Here is an 8,656-nt window from a genome sequence, read left to right on the forward strand (position 1 = left end):
AAGTGGTAATTGACTTATATTGTCCTGTTAAATCTTACATTCTGTTTGAAGCACTGGGGCCTAAACTAAAATGGTCAGAGGGAAGCAAATCTCCCTTGGGGAAGTGACTGTTTAGCCCAGAACCACCTATGCATACAATCTATTGACTCATCTGCTCCAAGGTACAGGCTGTTCAGGGATCGCCTTGGGCCTGCTTTTATCTGCCTTCCCATTGGAGCTTACATGTCTTTCAGGGCCAACCAGTTCTACCATCCATGACCTTCAAAGGAGCCTGGTCCCAGCTCCTATCAATATTCAGAAACAGAATAACATGACTTTTCATTAAATACAAATAAGAATGAGTCAAAGATGTTTGTGCTGATTAACCCTTGAGATGATTGGGTAATTGAGAAGTTCATGATAGAAAAATGACTACTTGGGATGGGCTTTTAAGAGGATTGTGATTATGATTCTTTGATAGAATTAAAACTTGATGGTGTTAAAAAGAAAACCATAGTCCCCAAATGGTGTCACGTTAAGGCCCCATGTCACAAAATGAAGACTTAATCCCAAATCTAACTGAAGTTTCAACCACCCCCACCCCCACCTGAATGTAACCTTTTAGCAGCCAAACTGAATTTTCCAGTAGATACTAGGAGGTAATTTCCTAGCCCACCCCTTTGATTTCCCTTAGGAGGATGACATGCCTAGAGCAGTGCTTCCTTGGTAATATATTCCTTTTTTACATCTCTTCTCTGCTTTTAAAAATCCTCCATTTGGTACAGTTCCATGGAGCTCCCCTGTATTTGCTAGATGAGATGCTGTCTGATTCATGACACATTTAGTAAAACCAATTAGATCTTCAAATTTACTCAGATGAATTTTGTTTTTTAACAATAGAAGATCGGAAAACAATTTGCCTCACCTGGATAATCATAGAGAAAGTCATAACCTTTTTTTATCTGGTTGTTTAAATGAGATGGGGGAGGCTAGGAGGATAAGCATGAACTGGGAGAATATGGAGATCTGTATTTGGAACATGGGAAAATGTACTCGGACATTAAAAGCAATAATATTAATCATCACTATTTTAACTACATCTAAGTAGTTAAGTACTTAACTTAGTAGTTAACTACATCTAAGTAAGTTGACCACTTTGTAGGGAAATTGAATTTTGTCTAGACTATTGGATAATGTCTGGAAAAATAATTTCTCCACATGAAGACCTTGGATCATCAACTTCCATTTTGCTTTGATCAAATGCTATTTGGCTAATACATTGCAGGAGTACTTTAAGATATTTGCCTTTAATTATACTATTAGTCATAAAGTTGGTTTATTATTAAGTAAACAAATAAAGAAGCTTTCCTGAAAATCTGAGAGAAATTTTGAGGAAGGAGTTCATGCCATCTGTAGATAACTGGTTGTACAATTTCATCTTTTTAAAAAGATTTTATTTATTTATTTGACAGACAGAGATCACAAGTAGGCAGAGAGGCAGGCAGAGAGAGAGGAGGAAGCAGGCTCCCTGCTGAGCAGAGAGCCTGATGCAGGGTTCGTTCCCTGACCCTGGGATCATGACCTGAGCTGAAGGCAGAGGCTTAACCCACTGAGCCACCCAGGCGCCCCTACAATTTCATCTTCTTATGCAGAGGGAAGCATGTGTTTGTGATGGACATAAGCAGCTACCAACATGACCCCACTATCAGTGACTAAGCCCTCAAACCCATTATTTCCATAGCAAAATGTATTATCAAAGAGTTAGGAGTGCAAAAAAGTTTTTAATTATGATATATCTGTTCTTTTCTTTTGTTGTCTGTGCTTTTGGTGTCATATCCAAGAAATCATTGCCAAATCCAATGTCAGGAAGCTTTCCCCCTGTCTTTTCTTCTAAGAGTTTTATGATTATGTCTCTAAGCCTTTGATTCATTTTGAGTTAACTTTTGTGTATGGTATAAGGTAAAGGTCGACCTTCATTCTTTTGCATGTGGATATTCAGTTTTCTAAGCCCCATTTGTTGAAAAGATTGTCCTTTCTCCTTTGAATGGTTTTGGTAACCTTCATCAGAAATCACTTTACCATGGGATGCCAGGATGGCTCATTCAGTTCAGCATTAACTCTTGATTTCAGCTTAGGTTATCATCTCAGGGTTGTGGGACAGAGCCCTACATTAGTCTCTATGCTCACTGGGGAGTCTGCTCCTCTCCCTCTCTCTCTTCCTCTGCCTCTATCCTTCCCCCAGCTTATGTGCACATGCACACACACACTCTCTCTCTCAATAAATAAATAAAATGTTTTAAAAAAATCATTTGACCATATATGCAGAGTTTTACTTCTGGACCTTCTATTCCATTCCATTGGTCTATATGTCTATCTATATGCCGATACCACACTATTTTAACTACCTTAGCTTTGTAACAAGGTTTGAAATCAGGAAGTGTGAGAACTCCAATTTGTTCTTTGTTAAGATCGTTTTGGCTATTCAGGGTCCATTGAAATTCCAACTGAATTTGGGATAGATTTTTTAAAAAATTTCTGTGAAAAAACATCACTGGGATTTTAATAGGGATTGCATTGATACTGTAGATCTCTTTGGGTAGAATTAACACCTTCTAATCCATGAACACTGGATATCCTTCCTTTTATTTATGTTGCCATTAGTTTCTTTCAGTACCATTTTGTAGTTTCTAGTGTACAAGTGTTTTGCTTCTCTGCTTAAGTTTGTTTCTAAGTATTTTAGTCTTTTTTATTAAAAAATGTTTTATTTATTTATTTAAAAATTTATTATCTATTTATTTGGGTGGGGGGAGAGGGACAAAGGAAGAGGGAGAGAGAAACCCAACCAGACTCTGTGCTCCTTGTGGAACTTGATGCCAGGCTCCATCTCCCGACCCTGAGATCATGACTTGAACTAGAACCAAGAGTCGGATGAGTAACCAACGGCACCACCCAGGTTTATTTATTTATCTAATAAATTAAAACCTGTTTATTTATTAGAGAGAGAGAGAGCACAAGAAGGGGGAAGGACAGGTAGAGAGACAAGCAGACCCCCAGCTGAGTGTGGCGCTAGATGCAGGGCTCAATCCCAGCACCCTGAGAACATGACCTGAGCCAAAATCAAGAGTCAGCCACTTAACTGACTAAACCATCCAGGTACCTTAATAAAGTATCTTTTCTCTTCTTTCTTTCTCTTCCTTCCTTTTGTTCTTTCTTTCTCTCTCTTTCTTTCTGACAGAGAGAGAGGGAACACAAGCAGGGGGAGTGGGAGGGGGAGAAGCAGGCTTCCAGCTGAGCAGGGAGCCGGATGTGGGGCTCCATCCCTGGACTCTGGGATCATGACCTGAGCTGAAGGCAGACGCTTAATCACTGAGCCACCCAGGCACCCTTATTTTATTCTTTCTGATACTATTGTAAATGGAACTGCTACCTTAATTTCCTTCTTGGGTTGTTTATTGTTAGTGTATAGAAGCACAACACTTCGGTGTTGGGCTTGTATACTGAAACTTTTCTGAATTTGTTCATTAGTGCTAATGGTGTGTGTGTGTGTGTGTGTATAGTCTTTAGGATTTTCTCCATATAAAATCATGTCATCTGTGAACAGAGATAATCTTACTTCTTCTTTTCTAATTTGGATGCCTTTTATTTCTTTTTGACTGATTGCTCTGGCTAGAGCTTCCAACACCATGTTGAATAGAAATGGTGAGAGTGCACATCCTTGTCTTGTTCCTGATCTTAGCGGAAAAGCTTCCAGCATTTCACCGTCAAGTATGACGTTTGCTGTGGGCTTGTCACATATGATCTCTATCACGTGGAAGTGATTTCCTTCTGTTCCTAGTTTGTCGAGTGGAGAATAGTTTTTTTAAAGAACTAACTTTTTTTTGAGTACTTATTGTGTCAGGCATTATACGAAGCTCTTCACATGGATCGGTTAGATTGATGCTTCCAAGAGTCTTTGGGGTAAGAGTATTATTGTCTCTCTTTCAGCAATAAAGAGACTAAAGCTTAGAGTTTGTCCAATGTCATGGAGTTGCTGAGAGATGAAGTTGGCTGGAGTTTGAATCTGGAGTTTGTGTTCCTGACTGCTCTGTTTATGCTACTACTTCAAGTTTCACTCTTCTACCTGTTTCAAATACAAGTCCAGGGGCTTGTGACTTCTGAGGTGTGAGCTTGCAGGCGGGGTCGTGCTCTGAGGAGGAAGACGAACGTCCTGCACGGTTACCCCAGGGAGAAGTTACACATCAGTTGGTTCGAACCAACTCTTTCCAGCTCAGCTCTGAGGAATAAATCTTCCACAGAGATTAGATTTTAGAAATGAACTTGCTCACACTGTGTAAGCTGTTATATAAAGAAAGTGTTAGAAGAGATGTGTTAACACGTGCATATGAAAGCACATACGAAAAAATGCTAAGAAACAAAACAAAAATGTATTCCCTGTAGTAGAGAGAATGGAAATTTATCTCTGTTGCAGGTGTGATGGCTGCATGGTGGCTGCCCAGAAGGGGTGTGAGGAGAGGCAGCAGTGTGGAGCGTTATAAGCACAGGTTCTACATGGATTGTTTGGATCCTATTCCTGACTCCGCAACTGACTTGCTAGGTGATCTTGACATTTCTTACCTCAGTTTTCTCATCTACAAAAGGGGAATAATTACACCGCCTACCTTAGTGGGTTGTTGTGAAAATGTACTGAGTGATTCTTATAAAGTGGTTAGAATGGGCCTGACACATAGCCCAAGTGCATTGGGTGTTGAGATACAGGGAAAAGAGATCCATCAAAGCATGAAGGAGAGGCAGCAAGTGAGCCTGGAAATAATACTCAATAAATATTGTCTGAACAAACACGTTTGCCACCCCATCTTGGGGAATTGAGGAGGGAATCCATAGTCTTCGGAGAATTTTTCTCTGAGCTTTCCTTTGCCTCTGGAGACGACTGGATCCAGCAGCCCTAGAATATCCTATAGATAGTCCGGGTTTGAGAGACCTGATCTGGAGTTGTCTAGTTCTAGGATAGCTGCACGAATCTGAAAAGGACTGCCCTCTCTTCTAAATTTGTGAGGTAAGAGAGTGTGAACCAAGGGAAACCTAGGAATATCCATGAAAAATGCTGCCTTGTCCTCCCACAGATGCTCAAGGCAAAGTGCTTTGGGAAGAATAGGAAAAGAGAAACCCCAGGCAGCTGGGGAAGAAGTCAACTCGAAGGCCTGAGGTGGAAATGAGTTTCCTTGTCAGATCTGAAGGTACTTGAGGCAGAGAGAGGATTAGTGCTGCCTCTTACTAGCCCAGTCTCACACCTCTCTCATGGACCACCCCCCCCAGACAGCCAAGATGAACACCACATGGTTTCCTAGATTCATGAGCTCGCTCCTTCTTTCCTTCCTTCCTTCCTTCCTTTTTTATTAAAGATTTTATTTATTTGTTTGCCAGAGAGAGAAAGAGAGAGGGAGAGAACCTAAGCAGAGCAGCAGGCAGGGCAGGCAGAGAGAGAAACAGGCTTCCTTCCCACTGAGCAAGGAGCCCGATGTGGGACTCAATCCCATGCCCAGAGCGGAAGGCAGACGCTTAAACAACAGCCACGCAGGCATCGCGAGCTCTCTCTTTTCTTTTCTTTTTAAAAAGATTTTATTTATTTATTTGAGAAAGGGCAAGAGAATGTAAAAGTGGGGGGGCTTGGTGAGGAGGGGAATGAGCAGAGGGAGGACAGACAGACTCCAGGCTGAGTGTGGAGCCCAATGCAGGGCTCGATCTTATGACCAGAGATCACAACCTGAGCTAAAATCAAGAGTCGGACTGAGCCACCAGGCACCCTGTCATGAGCTCTTTTAAATCTTCTTTCTATGTCTTTGCACAAGCAGTTCCCTCTGCCCAGAATACCTTTCACCCCCTTGCCTGCTTCTCAGTTTAGAGCTCAACTTCCCTGTGAGTCCTTTGCCCTATTGCCCCAAGGGATATTAAGTGTCTTTCTCATTGTTTCTCCAAGGAGCTGATATGTGTACGTATGTTTCTTCAACAAATAATTGTACACCTCTATTCTGGGCCTTGGGCCAGTGTCTAGAAAATTTATGAACACACTCTTGAGATGATTTCATGACTCATAAGCCAGAGGTCACATGGTTTGTTTACTTTCTGAGCCGCTGATTCTCTGAGCTCAGGGCCCAGTTGGATTCAGAGAGCGTGGGCTTGTTGCACAATTATTAATCATTGACCTGCTTGTCTCTTAACTTGAACTCCTCAAGTGCATAGGACTCACTCTCCAAATGACCCTGGAATACCTGGTGTATGGACCAGCATGGAGCCCAGTGCAACAACAGTGGAAAGGTGTCTGATGTCTGAACTTAGAAACTTTCTTCTAAGATGGTCATGAGATGTGTGTGTATGTTAGAAACTAAGGTTCAGACTGATGGGGGAATGACAGAGCCCAAGTCACTGCACAGTGTGGAAGGGAGTGTGAAGAGTGAGTGTGTAAACAACGCGTGTGGAAATACTGTCCCCACCTCCATTGTAGTGATATCCACATAACATGGGTATTCGAGAATTTTGGCAGGAGACTTTTGCCTCGGTAATTATGCTTCTAGAAAATCCTGACTGACAGAACTTCAGACTGGACAGTTTCTTTTATAGGAAAAAACACGAACCCTTTTTATAGGCAGAACTTAAGGTGAGAGAAACAACTGTGTTTGTGTGCTGACTTGGCTGGCATGGGTTGGAGAGGATGAAGTGGGTGTCATGGCAAGAGGACCTGGAAAGGACTGGCTGACAGGCACATGGAGAGATGGTCTCTGGTGATGGGTGAGACTGCATATATGCTGGAAGACACTGAGAGTCTGAGGTCCTGGGAGTGCTGGAAGTTCTCTTAAAGTGCTTCAACTCACTCAGTAAAGTAGGAAGCAAGATCACTTCCTCAAAACAAGCTGAGGAAGACATGGAGTTTGAAGAGGACAAGGTGTGAAGTACTTGCCTAGGAGTATGGGAGAGAGTGGGCTATGGAAGGATAATATGCTAGTGGGGCAGCGGTCAGGGCCCAGTGGAAGTTTGTCAGCTTAAATATGCATCAGCTTAACTGTTCCTCAGCCATGTTCAGTGTGTGGAGCAGGTAGAGTTGGATTCAACCAGAGCTGTGGTTTGGCTGAGTGAAGACACTTTTCCTGAAGATAGGCAGTGAGTTGAGGATAAACAAAGGAGTCATTAAAATGATTTTCCAAGGGGAGGTGCCATTATTTCCTTTCTGCTGTAAGCTCACGCGGCTTGTGTTGAGATGGGCAAGTTCATGACAGCTGGGAAGGTGGTGCTGGTCCTGGCCGGATGCCACTCCTGGTACAAACTGGTCACTGTGAAGATCACTGACCATGGCACCTCAGACCGTCCCTACAGCCATGCTCTGGTGGCTGGGATTGACTGCTCCCCCCACCACCATACAAAGTGACAGCGGCCATGGGCAAGAAGAAAATCACCAAGAAGTCAAAGATCAAGTCTTTCATGAAAGTTTACAACTACAGTCATCTCATGCCCACAAGGTATTCTGTGGATATCCTCTTGGACAAAACTGTCCTCAAAAACGATGTCTTCAGAGATTCTGCTCTTAAACACAAGGCTTGAAGAGAGGCGGAGGTCAAGTTCAAGGAGAGGTACAGGACCGGCAAGAACAAATGGTTCTTCCCAAAGCTGCGGTTTTAGATTTGTTTTGTTTCAGTCATTAAATTAAAAAAAAAAAAAAAAGATCGTCCATGGAACTTAAGCTGGATGAAGATCAAAGTGAATACATTGTGGTACGGAGCCAGTGAGGAGGTGGTAGACCCAATCTGAGTGTTATTCTGGTGGGATCTAAGGATATTTACTTACTGGATGGAGTGAGCTGGAAAGATAGGAGTAGGATTCATGGACGGGAGATTGCAGGGACTTCTCTAGGCCAGGAAGAAATGGTTCCACGGCACCTGTGTTCACTGCCTAGCATGTGGCAGATCCTGTGGGAATCTTGCTGAGCTCAGTAAATTGTGGGCCATCACCCCTATCAGAGGCACACGGCTGGCGTGCCCCAGCCCTCATCCTCCCCAAAGCCATCCCAATTCCGAGTATATTGGTTCTGAACCCAGACAGAGAAAAACCATGAGTTGAAACTTTAATTAATGCTGGTAGATGATTTGCTTTTAAAGTCATGTTGGGGGCAACATTCCTGGGGCAGTATGCGCCTTGGATCTTCACTTCTCTCTCTAAGAGGTGACGGTCATGTGTGTTACCTATATTCATGGACTTCCTAGCTGTGTAATCTGTACCCCTCTCCTATTTTTTAAATCCCAAACAAACAAGCTGGATTATAAGCAAATGAGGGTTATGTTGTTGGTGAGATAAGTCAGCCTCTTCCTGTAGCTTTGTAATTAAACCTTTTGTAAATTGTGATACCACAACTGCTTTTTATTAACCAATGTCTTGAGAATCCAGCTATGAGGTGCGGCACAGGTCAAGATTTGAGAAGTGCCTCTTGGAGCGTATCTGCATGGACAGATGTCACTGGTTCCTGGTCCCCACCCTGACACCCGGACACAGGGTGGGGGTGGTATGAGGTGACACTGCAGCTGGGCAGTGGGTCTGGGAAACGCTTTGCCATTTCCACAAAGATGCAAGAGAAAAATAGAAGAGAGAGAAAGAAGAGGAAGGAGTGGATGAAGCAGAAAGGAACAAGCAGAAG

The 8,656-nt window shown here is 42.9% G+C and overlaps 1 pseudogene; it reads left to right on the forward strand.

Moving 5' to 3' along the window:
- The first annotated feature begins 6,560 nt into the window (after positions 1–6,560).
- LOC101673156 lies at positions 6,561–7,647 on the forward strand (annotated as a pseudogene).
- The last annotated feature ends 1,009 nt before the right edge of the window (positions 7,648–8,656 follow it).

Source organism: Mustela putorius, unplaced genomic scaffold, assembly GCF_011764305.1.
Source record: "Mustela putorius furo isolate JIRA1106 unplaced genomic scaffold, ASM1176430v1.1 tig00003988_pilon_pilon_pilon, whole genome shotgun sequence".
NCBI classification, from domain to species: domain Eukaryota; kingdom Metazoa; phylum Chordata; class Mammalia; order Carnivora; family Mustelidae; genus Mustela; species Mustela putorius.